This window comes from Crocodylus siamensis, chromosome 2 (assembly GCF_052110815.1).
Source record: "Crocodylus siamensis isolate JL-2025a chromosome 2, ASM5211081v1, whole genome shotgun sequence".
NCBI classification, from domain to species: domain Eukaryota; kingdom Metazoa; phylum Chordata; order Crocodylia; family Crocodylidae; genus Crocodylus; species Crocodylus siamensis.
The window spans coordinates 30,406,726-30,424,070 of NC_143396.1; positions in this window are offsets into that span (position 1 = coordinate 30,406,726).

Below are 17,345 nucleotides of genomic sequence, written 5' to 3' on the forward strand. Positions count from 1 at the left end.
AGTGTGCTTGCAGCCTCTTTTATATGCTGTGTTTTCTGTATGGAAACTCCCTCTCTGAAAAGAATCTGTAAGACCACAAGTGCTGCTTCCTCCAATCTGTTCTCAAGAACTACATTTGCTCTGACACCTGTGAGATACTGGTCAGAGAGTGACAGCGAGAGTAAGAGGGGTAAGGGGGTAGCCTGCATTATTATTAATAGAAACATATGAACAAAGAGAAGTGATTAGCCATGTTAGTCTGAAGTCAGGCAGAAGGCATGGCAGGATAGCACCTTATAAATTAACTGATTCAGAGAGGCATTGGCTTTTGCAGGCAACAACCTAGTTCATCAGATGCTAAGAATGGAATTGGAGGGGGTGCACATGGTGGATGGGAGGGTGAGGCACCCCTCTACCCCTACTTCAATTTAGTTTGTTCTAAACTAGTTTCTACTAAATTATGGGTGTGAGGGAACTTGTCCTGCTCTAGGAACAGTCCAGGAATTGGATTATGAACCAGTGTCACAATTTACTTCCTAAGTTCCCTATTTCCCATAAGTAGAAAAAAATAAACGTGCTGCAACCTGCATCTGTGGCAGTTCATATACTCTGGAAGGACAAGTGTCTTGTAAACTCTTTCACCTGTTACAATGGGATAGTGCTTCTGATTAGGGACTACAGTGGAAACAAACAAAAAGCTTCTCAGACTTCCATCTTGTAAAAATCCAGGCTGTCAGGCTTGCCCTTGTTAAAGTACAGATGAAATATAAGCTGAGTATCTATAGACATCTGTCCCTTGTGTATATTTATATGGCTATATTTTGTGTCAGTAAGGTATATGTTCCAAAGCTATCATTTTTTGTCTAGTCTGTGTATAGGTATAAAACAATATCATTAGAGTGCTGAAAAAATAGCCAGGTTATTTTCCTTTATTTATCTATTTATTTATTTATTTTTAAACACACTTGTTCCCACGTGAAAGTACTCTTTTAGGAGCTCACTGTAGCTTCCAATGCATTCAATAATAGGATCAACTTCTTAGTTACTGTAGTCAAGCTGCACCTCCATTATTTAAAAAGTACTGCAATTGTCTCACACCATTCAAACTTTCTCTTATTCACTGCTGACTACCTGCATCTCCATAGTGGGAAAAACCTCTTCCAGTGTTGATCACACTGCAATCAAACTGTGCTGTATGATAGGTCTGTCTGAGGCCTCCAAGCATTCTCAGCACATTGAAACAGTGGTCCCTGAAGACTAGTCCATTGTATACTGTTCCTCTCAGTACTGGCAGCTGATAGAAGTTATAGCCTAAAGAGGTTACACAATCTGAAAAACAAATGTACTAGCAGAGGAACCAAGTGAAAAGCAAGAGCAAAGAAAAACAATATGAAAGGAAGAAATATAATTGGGAAGGAGGAAAACCAGTCCAAAGGAAAAAAATATCCTGAGGAAAAAAAAAGCTGAAGAAAGGGAGCTAAGTAAAATAGTCCAAAAATAAGCAGAAGTTAAAATAGCTGGAATGAAAATGAAGGCAAGACACTGAAAGAAAGCAAAAAAGGGCGGGGGAGGGTGGGGGGAACTGAGTGACAGAAGTAGAAGAGAAAGACCAAATTTGAACTTTTAAAAATTTTTTTTAAAAAATAGCCAGAGAAAAGAACGAGGAAATTTCAGCACAGAGAAACAATGAACAAACACTGGCAGGATTCTCTGAAACCAGTAAAAGAAACCGAAACAGAATTTAACACATATCATTGATTCATAGATTCTAAGGACACAGCTGACCACTTGATCTGTTCTCCTGCATTAAACAGGCCATTCACCCAGTTACTCCTATAACCCACTTGTCACAGGGTACCATCTCCAGGGGTGGCTATAAAGCCCTGGAGACCAAAAACTTTACTTTTACCCTGCTCTATGGGCAGTCTTCCCTCCTCACCCGCCATATCTTAGTGTTAATTGCCATTAAAATGCAGGAGGCTGCCCTGGTCTTAACCGACCACCAGCAATCTGTGGTCCAACCCTTATGAGCTAATTGCATAGCTCCATTCTGTGTCCATACACCCTACCCCAAGCCTCACAGATGTCATCCTCATTGCTGTTCGTTCTTTACATGTATAGCCCCTCTCTGTGCCTTCAGACTCCTTGGTCTCTCACTCAGCTCCTTCTCTAGGTCCTCAGACCCCTGGCCTCACTTTTTGCAGGCTGTTCTCTAGGCCCCTGGACCCTTTTGCTCCCACTGTATTCCTGGCCCCTCTTTGGGCCTCTGTATCCTTCTGGTCCCCTTCCTTTTCTGTTAGGGTGTGATTCCTTAGCTTTCCATCCATGGGGTTACCCACAAGGCAGTGGGACCTTTCCCTGCAGTGGCCTACATGTGGTATTTCATGCAGGCTGCCCTGCCACAGGCAGGCCCAGCATGCTAACCAGCCCCAGTAGGGTGCAGTTTCAGGTCTTACCCAGGATGAATCTCTAAGCCATCCTAATCTAAGTATCTAACCATTCTGGCCCTCTCCTGGGCTTCCCCTTCATGTCATATGGGGCTTCCCCTTCATGTCACAGAGGCTCCTGGGCTGAAGACCTCTGGGTCTCTTGGCTGCAGCTCAGTTTCACCTACAGGCCCTCCAGGCTCTAGTTCTCAGACCCCTTTTTTTGAACCCTCCTCCTTAAATGACCCTGTACCAGCCATCTTGATCCTAGGCCTCCTGCCCTAGTTTCAGCTGCATATCCCTGCAACTATAATTGTGAAACATTAAATCCACTTTCCATGCACATTGTGCAATAAGACCATGCTGCTGTCAGTGCCAACATTCCCATTGGCTCCAATGGACCCAGAATTCCCTTGAGATGTACTTTTACAGCAAACTTTCCTACCATTAAATGTGTTTCTCAAAAATCCAAGAATGCAACCACAAGACAGGTGCAAACACAACTGATGAAAAATAATTTAGAAGTTCAGATAAAGGACTGCAAACCATGTTTTTGTAGTATACACCAGCTCTAAATGGAGTTTCCTGACACTACAAGCATTTAATTTTTATCTCATCCATTTGTCCATCTATTCATTTATTAGGGTTTGAATATTTCTCCCAATTCTACCTTACACATTGGAGCTATTTTTTAAACTGACATCTTTATTCAAATAAACCTACAATCAACGCTCTAGTCTTCTCTCTTTCCTTTCTTCATTCCATTTGCTTTCATTTCCTTTGGAAAGTCCAAAAGCAGGCCCATGTTTTGAAGCTAATTCCTAGGGAAAATGACATATAATGTGCCAAGCAAGTTGCAAGAGTTTATTATCAAAGCTTTGAACCTCATATTAAAGAAGGATTTGAAAAGCATTTTAATACTATTTCAATGTGAGTTTTGTAAGCTGTCACTTCAGAACTTTCCTGCTCCATTTTGATACTGTACAAAGACTCTGAGAAAGGAATATGTTATGGTGATAATCTTCATAGGTTGTATAAGAAGATTCCAGTTTTCAGAGTGTTTATTTTCATAAATAAAATGTACAGACCAAGTTTTGCCAAATTCGGCTCAAATGCTACCACAGAATTGCTGTGTTTCAACATCCCAATGGGCCAAAGCTTGGAAATTCTTGTTAGTGACTGTGAGCATTCAACCTAAAAATGAATGGTGGTTACATGACTTGTGCTAGCAAAACTCAAACACTCAAGTTCCATTGATCACTTTGTGATCATGGGCTAGTATCATTCAACTCTCTCTATGGACCTAAACTGGAAAAGCACTTCAGGGTGTACATAATCCTAAGTGCTTGGATAGCCCAGGTATTTAAGTATATTGAAGACAAAATCCTCAACTATTCAAACTGAGCTCCACAAGAGGTAAGGGAAGTCAGCAAAAAGCAAAAAGTGATCATCCCCTCATACTATTGCGTATCCTGGGCTTCTGCTGACTACAGCAAAGTAGCTGATGGGACAAGGGTGTCAGGGAATTATTTTATAATTCTCTGTTAGTTGTTTATTGTGGATTGCCGAAGTTTGGTGTTCTTTGCTTATCTTTCTCCCAACACTCCTTGTTTCTTTCTTTCCTTGGCCTCCACAATACACATATGTATCCTATAATGGATGCGGTAGGAGAGGGATCGAATGGAAATGGAATGAGTCATGCACTTAGAGTACCTATGCACAAGCGCAGAGGCTGCTCCGATGCACTAGAATTTCAACAGTTCCATACAATTGGCAATTACTGTGCTCCAGCAGCCTCCTGCATCTCGTGTGTCAGCATTCCCACACTTCAAAATGGTGGCAGGGGCATTTGAACCAAAGCTTGTCAAACAAGCTTTAGTTCAAGCACCCCCACCATCATTTTTAAGCACAGAGATGCTAATACACAAGACATGGTGGCACTTTAATTAGAGAGGCTTTTGGAATCACTCTAATTAAAGTGCCTCCCCACCCAACTCCTGGAGCACATGTAAAAGTGCCCTTAGAGACCAATAAAAGGACTTCACCTACTAGATGGGAAGTACACAGATTGGACACATCTGAGGAAAGGAGGGACCTAGCGGTATTGATTGATCATAGGTAGATCAGGAGCCAGTAGTGAAAAAGCCACTGTAATTTAAATATGTATTAGGCAAGGTATATGCAATAGAGCAGGGGTGTCCAACATTCAGCCTACAGAACCATTTCAGCCAGCCTGCTGGTAGTCCCATGGGTTACTGGAAGTTGGAGGGGTGTAGCCAGTAGGGTACAGCCTGCTCCAAAATTCAGATTCCCTGGACCCTGATGGATGAGTAGCAGGAGGGTAAACAAAGGCTGTGCAGATACAGTTCTCACTTACCTTGTTACTGCCTACCCCTGGAACTGTGCTGCTACCCATTCCCTGCCTGAACGTGGCTCTGTGCCACTGGCCCCAGACCTAGACTCACCACAGCTACTACTGGCTCCCTAGGTCTGGCCTGGGAGGATGCTCCATGGTCAGGATCCAGCCTGGGCTCCAGGGTGAGTAAGATACCCCTCTAGTAGAGACAAGGAGGTACTAGTATCACTAGTAAACCCTTATTTAGAATACTGTGAATAGTGCTGGTCCACAGTGTTCAGAAACAAATAACTTGTATTTGAACAAATTCAAAGAAGGCCACTAGGATGGTTTCTTATTAAAGAAGATTAAGAGTTTGGCTTGTTATTTCAGCAAAACAAAGTTTGAGAGCAGATATGATCAGATTTTTAAAGTATTAATATTTGCCCCAATTACTAATATAAGCGGCAAATATTAGAGAAGATGAACTTTTTGTGCTGAAAAATAAGACTAGCATAGGATCAAATGGCTATCAACTGACCATTGTAGATTAGAAATTAGAAGATTTCTAAAGGAGTTAAATTTTGGAACAATTTTCTAGGCAAAATGGTAGGGACAGGAAACCTGAATTTCTTTAAGATTGAAGTAGAGAGGTCATGGTCTCTCAGAATGTAAAATTCTGGCTCATCAAGTAGCGCGACTGAGGTAGTGTTACGTATTTGCAGTAGCCACAATAGGATGGCCACCATAGAGCACATTCCAGTTTTCTGCTACTCTGTACTCTATTGATACAAAAAACGACACTTTTATGTCTCAGAGAAAAATAGAGGACATAACTGCACTGGGTTTCATATCAACAGAGGACAGGACAACTGGACTATCCTTTATGATGGGAACCCTAACCCAGGATGGTGTATAAAGATATATCTCATAGTATGACAGGTGACTGGCACCCCCATGTCTCTGGGCTCTTGCTGGTCACCATTTGGGGCCAAGGAGGAATTATCTCCCCTGCATGAATACTACAAGTTTCTGGGGTCTTTTTATTCCTTTATCTGAGGCATTTGGATATTTGCTAGAGGAAAAACTGGGGGCTTTTGACTGGGGTACATCAATGATCCTGCTGGCTCTTCAAAATCCCAGAGGTTCCTGGCTAGAAGATCTTTCTGTTTCACTCAGGGTCATACCCATTGCCAAAATTTGGCACCAAGGATTTTTTTCCTTAGGTTGGGTTGGCATTGAATGTGGAGTTTGTTTTTTTCTTTTGCCTTCCTCTGTAGTGTGGAGCCTGGTTTGTTTTGTAGGATCTTCTGAGCGTGAATTAATTTCTTCACTGTTGTTGCAGTACCTCTCTCTCCTGTTTTTTCTTGTAGTGTGTTGCTGAGTATTCTTGATACTTAGGATGCTGTTTCTTGTAGTTGTGGATGTAGGGGAAATTCATTTGGTTATGCAGGGGACCCAATGGCACAGGAAGCCCCTTCCAGTTCCTATATTCTATACCATTCCTATACTGTTTTTATGACATTGTAGTCAGGTTTATGCCTACTAGGGACTTGTGGGTGATTTTTTATGTTGTATATTGCCTGAAAAATGCCTTTTTAAAAAGTATGCAACAGGATTTAGACTGTCAGCTAGACATTTTTTGTGTAAGCTTTATCAAGGATTCTGTCCATATATCTGGTTATATGCCTTCAGTAATCTGTTGTTTTTGCTAATAGATATGCTTCTTTGAAATTGTTTTGCATCTCCAGACTCCCTGTATAGATGTGTTGTTTTGCAGCATGATCACTTCCCATTTTATTACCAATATAATGGTTCCATTTCAAAGATTAACTGAGTCTCATGGCCTCTTAATATAAGCAAACTCACAGGAGAAGGGAAATAAATTGATATAGTTTATCCTAAAACTAAAAAGCTTTAGATGTTTATTCAGTTAATAGCAGCATGAAAGATGCATAAAAGATGAAAGATTCATAAAAAAATTGTGTGATGTCAAGTCAGCATCTAAAAGGCTACAATAAAAAAGCAACATATTTCATGGAAAATTGGTCTTATGACAATCTCATTTCTGAATTTGTCTGTCTATCTATAAAATATATATATATATACACACACACGCACACACACACACATTTATATGCTACTTAATCTGCTGTTTGCACAAAAAAAATGCTTCATGGATTCTTCATTGTTTCTTGTATCATGTGTGCCTGGCCCTGTATGACACACAGAAAAAATATCTACCTCTGTATCTCATAGCCTATGGCTTATTCTACAAAGATTATAAACAGATGTCCTTTTGGGAGCAGGATCAGCTATGCCAGGATCTGTCCAAACCCAGATGATGCAGGTTACTGGCATTTATACACGTTGCCCAGAGCCACTGTCCCACAGAGTCAGGAACCTGCTGCTCCTGGGGCTTCAGGGACCAGATCCTGTGGGAACATAGCCTTGGGGGCATGGCAGCATGATATATATGCTGTGGTAATCCACTGCAGAATTCCCATGGTGCACAATAAGCAAATAGGCATCCTCCCAAATAAGGTGTCCTAAACTGACTACCTTTCATTGTGGCAACATTTTTGGGCACTTGAAGTGTGACAAGGGGTTGACATCTGTTTATTGATAACTTGAGACACCATAAAAAATTTCATCAAGGCACAAAGGCGATGTTTGTTTGCACCCAAAGGATAATAGATATTGCAGTGGAGAACATAGCAATAGGCCAAGTGTAGAAGCTTTGACACCTAATGAATCCTCTGCCCTGAATTAGGCATGCAGGCTCCCTATTCAATGTACCCAAGAAGGCAGTTCACAGAAGTCCACAAGATGAATGAGGAGCCACCTAAATACCTGAAAGAAAAGGTAGTTCTTTATCTTGATTGCTCCTTATTCTTGGTGACTGCCCTACTCACTGGCCATTTGATTCATTTTGTGAACCAGTGAATAGCAAGAGAGACTGAGAAACACTCAGACCATATCCATTAGTGTGGTTGATTGAGCACTCTCATTCAGGTCCCAATGCCATGTCATGTGGACTGAGGATTTGAAACCAGGTTTTCCAAATCTCAGGTGAGAACCCTGATCTGTTGAGTAGATTGGCATTTACCTTGTCAAAAGTCTCATCCATTGTTGTATTTTGTGCAAGATGCTCTCCAGTAAGTAACCTCTGAGAACTGGCTCCACAGGTGAGAAAAACCAGGGATAAGTAGTTTGAGAATATCACTGGTTCCTAGGTGCCAAGAAGTTCAACCATTTCAGGATTTAGGTGGCTATGTTAGCATGATTATTGGCATGGTATCTGTAGGATTATGCCTACAAGATTATGTGGTACCTGAGAATCTCAGTCATTGAGAATTTGAGGGGTGCTTAAATTAGTAGTTCCATAGCTAAGTCCCTTTCTGGTTCTAGCTTTTGTAGTCTAAAAGAGAAGAAAGATTTATGAGCAAGTTAATATCTTTAATGGGATCTATTGTAGTTGGCAGTGATAGGAGATGAGATTTTAGACTTGGAGCACTTTTCATTAGGTCTGAAAACAAAGCACTCACAGTCCAAACTAAATACAAGTTAAGAACATTTGCTTTAGCTTAGCCCAGTTATTTTTATGATTTGGACCATTGCAAGGGAAGTGGGCAGTTATCATCTAAGTATCAAAAGTTAGGAGAGAAAGAGGTGGGAAATCAATTATGATGAGCCATACAACCAATGTTTGCAATAAATACGTAGTTTTTATGTCCAGTAAAGTTCATTGGATCTTAAGAAAATAGGGCTGAAAAGGATGTCACAAGGTTATCCATTTCAGTCTGCCTCTCAAGGAAGGATCGTTTCTGTATAAATCTGAAAGGTGATTTAGAGATTTGAAGAAGGCTGCCTAGAAATGTTAAGGAATCTCTATCCATGGAAATTTGCAAGAGCAAATCAGAGTGGGGTGATTTAGTCAGGGATGATCCTGCCTTGAGCAGAGAGATGGACTAGATGATCTTGTGAGGTCCCTTTCAGCCCAGTGTCTTTCCAGTGTTGTCTTGAAATTTTCAAAGATGGAGATTACACAATTTCTCTAGGCAACCTTTCCCATGCTTGACTGCTCTCAGTCAGAAATGTCCTCCTAATGTCCAACCTTTCTTCTGCTGCAGCTTGAGGCCATTGCTCTTAATCCTGTCTCCCACAACCACAGAGAAAAGCCCATCTCCTTCTTCACTATAATCATCCTTCAGGTATTTGAAGACAGTTATGACATCGTTCCTCAGTTTTCTCTTCTCCAGACTAAATAAACCTAGCTCTTTTACCCTTTCCTCAGAAGTCTTTCTTCCTAGGCCCCTAACGCTTTTTGTTGCTCTGCACTGGACTTTTTCCAACCTGTCCATATCCTTCTTAAAGTTTGGAGCCCAAAACTGGACACAGTACACCTGTGCTGAATAGAGCCAGAAGAATCACTTCCCTTGATTTGCATGTGACACTCCTATTGATACAACCCAGTATGCTGCTGGCTTTTTTTTTGGAACAAGAGCACGCTGTTGGCTCATATTCAGCTTAAGTTCTGAGTTTCTGTTGCCAGGCCAGTTTTCTTAAGGTCTTGTGTTTCTATGAGTATAAAGACTATTAAGGCAGGCCTGGAACAGGTATTTTGTGAAAAATGTTTCCCACTGGTAAAAGTGTGTTTTTGCCATTTATTATTTTCTGTGGGATTCTTTCTGAAAGGTAATGGTGGTTTGGTTTCCACCATATAGTTTCCGAGGGCATTTTGTGCACTGGACGGGATCTATTGCACGTTGTAGGATCCATGTATTCTGACAGTTTTGTCAGGTATGTGTTGATTCTTGTGGTTGCAGTGGGGAAAGGTTTTGCATCTGTTCTTTTGGTAAGGTCCGGCTTCATTTGGTGCTTTTTAATCAGTAGAGAGTGGTTGGGAGTAATTTGAAAACCAGGAGAGTAACTTGGGGAAAGTTTATTTTAAGGTGTGATCTTTAAGTCTAGGTTGTAATTTTCAGATAATCTTTCTTATAGGTTTCAATGTGGGATACTATGTGACAACCAGGAGCAAGCAGTCAGTGGCTATATTATTTTTCTATTGTAGATGGTATGTGTAGGTTAGCTGGATGATTCTTGCAAAGAGATAGTTTGTTTCCTTGATGTGGTATCTTTTTTGGATAAAGTTTTTAGATCGGGAAGACAGGTGTTAATGAATATTGTCCTTGGAGCACAGGTGGCGGTATCTAAGGACTTGCCTACAGATTACAGTGATTTGAATGCTTCCTGTTTTTATAGAGGTAAGTGAGGTGTGTAGGGTTTTCTTGTATAGGATTGTTTGTAGGTGCTATTCTTGATGTTGGTCCACATATTGAAGAAGTTGATGTTGGTGTAAAAGTATTCCAGAGGAAAAGATGATAGTGGTTGAAGGTGCAGTGAAAATGAATAAGGGAATCCAGGTGTTCAGTCCAAATTAGGAAGAGGTCTTTTCTATATCTTAGATATAGTACTGACACAGTGATATATTTTTTCTAAAAAAATGTTTTCAAGGTGGTTAATAAAGAGATTTCTATATGGGGGGAGCATCTTTGTGCCAATGGTTTGAAAGAAATATTGGATATGAAAGGTAAAATTGTTGTGAGTGAAAATAAGGTGGGTGAGTTTAGTAATACATTGGTGTTGGAAAACCTAGTGTTCTGGTTTTGTATATGTGTCAGGCTGGCTGATACATGCTTTCATAGTGGGGGATACTGAGGGATCAATTGGTAACAACAGTGGTAGCAAGGATGACATTCTCAAGGTATTTGTTATAGATTAGATTGAGAAAGTCTTTTGTGTCTTGTAGAAAACTTGCTCATTGAGTGATGAGTGATTTAAGAATTATTTATATGATCCCTTTTAATTTTTAGTAAGGGCACCAGGTTTGTAAATTATCGGCCTGCCACAATTATTTGCATATAGGATAGATGGTGGTCAATTCATGAGCAGCCATGTAATATTTTGTTTTATTATTGTGGAGTGTGTGGCTTCTTATTGGGTGCATCTACTGTGCAATTAATGTGGGGCAATAAAATCTGGTGGTTATCATGATGGAGTTTATTGCTGCTTGGACATGCACCCAGGACTGCAGTATGTTGAGCTGAGTCAGAGCAGCCTTGTCTGGCAGGAGGCCCCTGAGGGTTATCTTGCCAACTTGAGGCTGGTCCTGCCCAGCTCAGCATGCTGGGGAGGGGCTGGCGGGGGATGAAGGTGCTTCAGTGCAGGGCTAGCTGGCAGGCAGCCCCCACACTGAAACACTCTCATGCCCCAGCTAGCCAGGGCAGCTTTTACACCTTTGTTACTGCACAATAAAAAAAACTCTGCATCAGGGTAGTATTTGTAAATACAAGTACTACCCTTTTGCAGAGTTTATTAGTTTACTGAGGCCTAATAGGGCTGCATGTGTAAACGTTGAGCCTTGTACTGCAGAGCTAATTAGGTAGCTAGGCGATAAATGGTTTAAGTAGACACACCCATTAACAGCACTTACTTGAACCCTGATCTGAAGACAGAAATAACATTTGCTCATGGACTTGTGTATGAAGGTACTTCCTATGGGATTTGAGTATTTCACATTTTACAGATGGGAAACTGAGATGCAGAGAAGTTAAGGTCAGAAATATGTACTGATTTGGAGTGCCCAATCTGACACCTGATTTTTGGCACCAGGTGGACATGGTTACTTAGCTTTCAGTCCATGTATTAAGAAGAATGAAGTGGTCTGGCATTTCTGCCTCTGGCACAGTGAATTTGTAGTCTAGACATAGCCACAGAATCCTATTATTTTGTATTTTTACTGAAGTCTGTTCTCTGATGCTCTTTTCTTGAATACTTAAACACACACACAGACAATCACACACACACACACACACACACACACACACACACTTCCTTTGTCTAAACAAGAAACCCAAAATACTATTTCATTAATGAGGTAACAAACATGTGCTGGTGACACCAGTACTATTATAAACAACCAACCACAAAAATGAAGGTGATAAAGTGGATTTTACAAGGAGGCTGTTCAATAATGCTTGGCTTCCTTCATCTTAACATTGTTAAGAATATTTTTATTAGTAAATAAACCAAGAGCCTTTTTTGCTAGTAAAACCATTTGATCTTTAATGTTTGATCTCCTCCCTTTGTTTTGCTTTTGAAAAAAAAATCCTGCAGGGCCATTTTTGCAGTGTCTATAAACAAATTTATATCAAGATGATATTGTATTGAAATAGCTCTCAAATGTTGATGTAATGTAATGGAATGAGTTAAGCTTTCAGTCTCTCTTGTATGTAAATGGATCCCACATCATGTTTTTTCAAAGATAATGGAGGCATCATCAGTATACTGTCAGATTCTTTTTATATGGGCTTTTATTTATTTTCACATTAGACACAATAGCAAATATTTATATTATTCCACATTTGAATGAAATAAATTAATTCAAGATTTCTGCTCTGAATTTTAGTGTATACAACCATGAATCTGTTTTTAGTCTCTTTTATTTTTCAAAGCAATGTCATACACTCTTTCAAAAAAGCTTAATGTAAAGACTACTGATAGCATAGGGCCTCTACACACGTGCCAGATGCCTGCTCCAATGCATGCTAATTAGGATGCATCAGAGCAGACTCAATTAATCAAGGCTGCTAATTAGCATGCTCCAGCTGCTTCAGTGTCACATGTATTCAGCAGGCCCACACTTCAAAATGGCTGTGGGGGCACTTTAATTAAAGCTTATCAAACAAGCTTTAGTTAAAACACCCCAGCTGCCATTTTGAGTTAGAGTACAAGGCAGTCGAGGAGAAAGAGACTTAACGGTGGGAGTCTACTACAGACCAAGCAACCAAGGAGAAGAGCTTGACCAGGAATTCTTGGGTCAGCTCACAGAGGTAGTGAAGGCTAAGGATGTGGTAGTCTTGGGGGACCTGAACTTCCCGGACATCTGCTGGGAAGAGCAGCCAGCCAGGTCTTACCGCTCATGTAGGTTCCTAGTCAGAATGCCAGGCCTCCTTCTAACCCAGGAGGTGCACAGCCCCACCAGGGGAGATGCCTTGTTGGACCTAGTGCTGGCCGTGGGTGATGACCTGGTGAGGGGGCTGCGGGTGCTCGACCACCTGGGCAACAGTGATCATCGCCTGCTGGAATTCACCATCCAGCGCAAGGTGGCAAAGGCATGCAGTAAGGCAGCGGCCCTAGATTTTAGGATGGCAAACTTCAGCGAGCTATGGAGGATAGTTGGACAAGTGCTGAGGTCCCGGCGGGGGGGAGCCAGGTGTCCAAGGAGAGTGGTCGCTCCTTAAGGAGACAATTCTCCAAGCCCAAAGGAAGGTAATTCCAACCAGGATCAAAGGGAGCAGGAGAGCACACAAGGCTCCGTGGCTCACCAAAAGCATCCGGGAATGTCTCCTTGCTAAAAAGGAGGCTTAAACCCAATGGAAAGAAGGGGTCATCACCAGGGAGGACTATTCTGCAGTTGCTCAGGGATGTAGGGGGGTAGTTAGGAAGGCCAAGGCAGAGATGGAACTGGGACTAGCTTCCCGGATCAAGGACAAGAAGAAGTCCTTCTTTAAATACATAGGGAGTAAAAAGAAGATCCCGGGTAATGTAGGGCCCTTGCAGGATGTGTTGGGAAAGTTGGTCGTCACACCAGACGGCAAAGCTAACATGTTTAACGATTTCTTTGCCTCCATCTTCCTAAGTAGGGACCAGAACAGCCACCTCCCTGCTGGGCCCCCCTCGGGCCCCGGGGGGAGGCACACCTGGGCCAAGAGTTAGCGAGGATTTAGTTAGGGAGCTTCTGGAAGGGCTGGACCTATTCAAGTAAGCCGGTCCGGATGATCTCCACCCTAGAGTTCTAAAGGACATGGCTGAGGTCATTGCAAGACCCCTGGCATGGCTTTATGAGCACTCGTGGTGCTCAGGAGTGGTGCCAGAGGACTGGAAGAGGGCCAACGTGGTTCCCATCTTCAAAAAAGGCAGGAAGGAGGACCCAGGAAACTATAGGCCAGTTAGTCTTACCTTGATCCTAGGCAAGCTGTTCGAGAAAATTATTCTGGCACACATCCAGGAGGGGCCAGCAAGGGACTGCATGCTTAGGGGCAATCAACATGGGTTCATCAGTGGCAGGTCCTGTCAGACCAACCTGGTGGCCTTTTATGATCAGATCACCAGATCATTAGATGGAGGGGTAGCAGTGGACATAGTCTTCCTGGACTTCCGGAAGGCTTTTGACACTGTCTCTCACCCCATTCTCATTAAGAAACTTGGGGGGCTGTGGTGTAGACACCCACACAGTCAAATGGGTTGCCAACTGGCTGGAGGGCCGCACCCAGAGGATGGTAGTGGATGGGTCCTTCTCAACCTGGAGGGATGTGGGCAGTGGGGTTCTGCAGGGCTCGGTCCTTGGGCCCGCACTGTTCAACATCTTCATCAGTGATTTGGATGAGGGGGTAAAAGCACCCTGTTCAAATTTGCTGATGACACTAAGATGTGGGGGAATGTGGGCACACTAGAAGGAAGCAACAGGCTACAATCAGACCTAAACAGGTTACAAGGGTGGGCGGTTGAGAATAGGATGGGATTCAACACAGACAAGTGCAAGGTGATGCACCTCGGGAGGAGCAACCGGCACCATACCTACAGGTTGGGGAACTCCCCTCTTGTCAGCACGGAGGTGGAAAAGGATCTTGGAGTCATAACTGACTCCAAGATGAACATAGGCCGGCAGTGTGGGGAGGCAAGAAGGCTAACCACACCTTGTCATGCATCCACAGATGCGTCTTGAGCAGGTCCAAGGAGGTGATCCTCCCCCTCTATGCAGCACTGCTCAGGCCGCAGCTGGAGTACTGCATCCAGTTCTGGGCGCCACACTTCAAGAGGGAGGTGGACAGCATGGGGATGGTCCAGAGGAGGGCCACTCGCATGATTGGGGACAGCAGGGCAGGCCCTATGAGGAGAGGCTACGGGACCTGAACTTGTTCAGCCTCCAAAAGAGACGGCTGAGGGGGGATCTCATGGCCTGTTATAAACCAGTCAGGGGGGATCAGCAGGCATTGGGGGAGTCACTCTTCCCCTGAGCACCGCCAGGAGTGACCAGGAATAACGGTCAAAAGCTGGCAGAGGGTAGGTTTAGGTTAGATATCAGGAGGCGCTACTTCACGGTCAGGGCGGCTAGGGTCTGGAACCAGCTTCCAAGAGAAGTGGTGCAGGCTCCTACCCTGGGGGCTTTTAAGAGGTGGTTAGATGAACATCTTGCTGGGGTCGTTTGACCCCAGTACTCTTTCCTGCCATGGCAGGGGTCGGACTAGATGATCTGCTCAGGTCCCTCCGACCCTAGAAACTATGAAACTATGAAACTATTACCGTGTTCAACAAAGTCCTGACAGATTCTGTTCTCCAATGGGATATGTGTTACACAAACACACTGTCTCTGTCTCTAGTTTGTTAGTGAAGTCTGAGTCAATGCACTTTACTATATCCACACTCACTCTGCTTAGTCCCTAGATCAGTAAAGTATCCAAGCATGTGATTACCCTCACATGCACGTGAGTGTATTCAGTGAAAACTGCTAGTTGCTAAATGCATCTGAAAATCTGACCCAAAGTGTTTAAAATTGCAAGTTTTCTATTTTATAAATTCAAAGTATACTGCCAACTAATTAGGTCCAGAATTTCATCTTTAAAAAAAATATTATACTCCTACAATAAATTTTGTCTAGATTGTAAGTATCAATACTTTAAAATCTGCAGTTTTGTTGCTAAGACATTTTTAGATTACTTTGAAAAATACTCATTGCATGACTACACATTTCCTCTTCTGTTTCTATAGAGATAGCTCTTCATCCAGTAGAGGGAGCACAAGCTAACTAAACCTACTTCACAGTCAGTTGAATCATTAATTGAATAATTTATTATACAATTTTTATGATCTCTTTCAAATAAATTATTCATCAAATATATTTTTCCATTATTCACCAATTTATAATATTGGTGCAATATTTCACAAGTATATTACTTTCAAACTTTATTCAATGAATTTCATGATTATTTAAAATGAAGGCTGCCTATACATGTGCTTGGAGGTGGGGGGAGACATTTTAATTACAGCAGTTCCTGGACAACCGCTCTAATTAAAATGGCTCACTGTCATGTGTATTACCCCCACCCCCCAGCATTTCAAAATGGCCGTGGAGGCACTTTTAACTAAAGCTCATTTGATGAGCTTTAAAGTGCCCTCACAGCCATTTTGAAATGCTGGGGGCTTAATACGTGTGACACTGAGGCAATGATGGAGTATTCTAATTAGAATACAGAGCAGATTCGATTAATCAAGCCTGCTCTGATGCATTCTAATTAGAAAACTAATGATCATATTTATAGGCAGCCAAAATGTCTGTTCCAAAAGCTGTGCAAAATGTCATTCTTGGTATTTCGGGCAAATAAAGATATCAGTAAATTCATTATTGTCTGAACCATTGATCCAATGCCTATCGAAATTAAAGAATGGACTTCCATTACACTAAGTGAGCTTTGGATTAGGATCAGTTTTAAAATGAAGCATGCGGTTTAGATGTACAGCCTCTGAATCAAAACCTTCTAGATCTTAAATACTGGAGACTTCAAGTGGGAGAGGAACAGGGGAAAAAGCCTGATCATACTCTGATCAAAGCTGGATCATACACTCTCCCTTTCAGCATCCGCTTTCTGCCACTCTGACACAGGATCCTGGGCAAGATGGACCTGATCCAGTAAATGGTTCATGGTTTATATATTCATATTCAGAATTACATTTTGCTTTGTTGTCCTCACTATGTGTAAGAGTCAAGAACAAACTCAGTAAGGTAATGGTATATTTTCAATTTTGACTACATTTGGAAGAGTCTAAGAAACATGTAACTATATTGACTATGGTAGACAATGGCTATAATTTTTCCTATATGCCAAATTTTCCCATGATCTGGATACAGTTATGCCACTTCTTTGCTCCAGATCACACAGTTCCATTTTTCCCATGGGTAAAACTGTGACTTCAGTCATAATTGATTTGATCCTGCTGACCTTACACAAGCTGCACCTCTGTTGGCAGTTGGGTTGCTGGATCAGGCCAACAGCATGTGAATTTAAGATGCTTTGTTTAGGGAGGAACTATAGAGAGTTCTGACACGCTTGATAAATTCTAGTGATGATGACCTTGCAGTAGGATTTGCAAAGGACTGATGAACCAATGCATTGTAATTTAGGTTTTTGAATAGTGCCCCACTCCCTCAGAGTCTGAGAGAGAATTGCATGATATATGAAATGACGGCCTTTGCTCCTGCTTTTTTAATTAAGCACTTAGCTAAAGGATTTCACAGACCACATTATTACCTGTGGGTTTATTGTTTGATATTAAGAAAAAGGATTCAGAATGTATCTGGTAATGGTCCTTTTTTCTGGCATTGCCTTAAAGCTTGCTCTGACTGCACATCAAAAAGATTTTATATTTTCAGTAAAAATTAGAAAAAGAACAGCTTGTGTATATAAGCAGATTGACTCAATTTATACCAGTGTGAATCTGCAGTAATTCTTCTGGAGTCAGAGAGGACAGTTTGACCTGTGGTA